Consider the following 1,406-nt stretch of genomic DNA (forward strand, 5'->3'; position numbering starts at 1 on the left):
CTTCCGGCAGGAGGCACCCCTCCTTTTCTCCCGCGCCCTCTGGCCCGTGCGCCCGGCGTGCGGCTAGAGCAGCCGGACGCGCCGAGTCTGCTCAGACCCGGGACTCACGGAGACTCGGACTCGCGGGGACCCCGAACTTGCACCCTGTCCTCCGGACGCCTGGGAATGCGGAAGAGGAAGCGCGTCTCCGCGCCGGGCTGGAGCCTGGGACCCAGACCGACGGCCACCTCGGGCGCCCAGACCGCGGCGGTCGGCACCAGGTCCAGGGCGCCCCGGCCCCGCCCCCAGCCCCGCCCTCCAGACGCCCGGCGCCCCGGGCCTCGCCTCGGGCCCCGCCCCCCACGTCCCGCCCGCGCCGCGCTCCGCGCGCCGCACCTGGCCCCCGCCCGCCCAGGTGGACCTGGCTCCTGGACGGACCCGCGACCTTTCCCCGGGGCGGGCGGTGCTTTCCGCCGCGAAGCGATCGGAAGACTCAGGCAGGTAGGAGCGCCAAGTCGGGCACCAGGTCGGGGCGGCTGGCGGATGGAGAGCGGCGTCCGAGGAGGCGGGTCGGGGGTGGACGCAGCGCAGGGACGCGGCCCGGGCCTGCTGACCTCAGAGTCCCGCGGGGGATAGGCTCCAGCCCGGCCCCCCAGGCTCTCCTCCTCCGTGGGTGCAAGTGTGGCCCCGGGGCCGGGCGCACGGAGTTTTTCTGGAGTGAGGGTCTGCGAGGACCCGTCCTCCGACTGTTAGTGATTAGGCCGGAGGGGCGCTTGCTAGTGTCGTTTTTGTTTTGTTTCGTTCACTTTGGCAAGAAGACGATTATGCTGTTTTCTATTTGAGAAGCGGACAGCCAACGCCACTTAAAACTTGGGAGTGAAAATTTGACTTTGGCAGTTGCGATGACGACTAACGAAATCTTTCCATCTTCCTTCTTTCATGGAGTGAACCTCGAAATGCTTCTAACACACTCGGCCTGTGGGACTCGGTACTTATTTGAGACAATGGTGATGCTCTAGTGTGAACACCGGGGGGCGCTGTTTGCCGAGGCCGCGCCGAGTCCTCGGGTTCCCTGCAGAAGTCGGGGGCGGCGCGCTGACTCAGACGCGGGTGGGGTAAGGGCGCCTGAGCCGAGGAGGACCGGCCTTGCGCAACTCCTGCCTTGCTCCGTGTTTCCTGCCCCGCAAATCGGAGCTCTGCCCACCGTTACTGTCCACCCCCTCCCAAGCTTTTTACAGTACCTCTCCCGCCCCCTTTCCCTCCAAGTCCTTACCCAGCTTTATTTTCTCACCACTCTGTAATAGAGTTACGCTGCTTATTCTCCGTGCAGTATCCCTCTCTGGAAAGTAAGGGGCATGAGGAAGGGACTGTTTCTGTTTTGCTCCTCACTCGGCCTGGTGAAGAGTCTCCAGCACATAATAGTTGCT

The sequence above is a fragment of the Phocoena phocoena genome, chromosome 18, assembly GCF_963924675.1.
Source record: "Phocoena phocoena chromosome 18, mPhoPho1.1, whole genome shotgun sequence".
NCBI classification, from domain to species: Eukaryota; Metazoa; Chordata; class Mammalia; order Artiodactyla; family Phocoenidae; genus Phocoena; species Phocoena phocoena.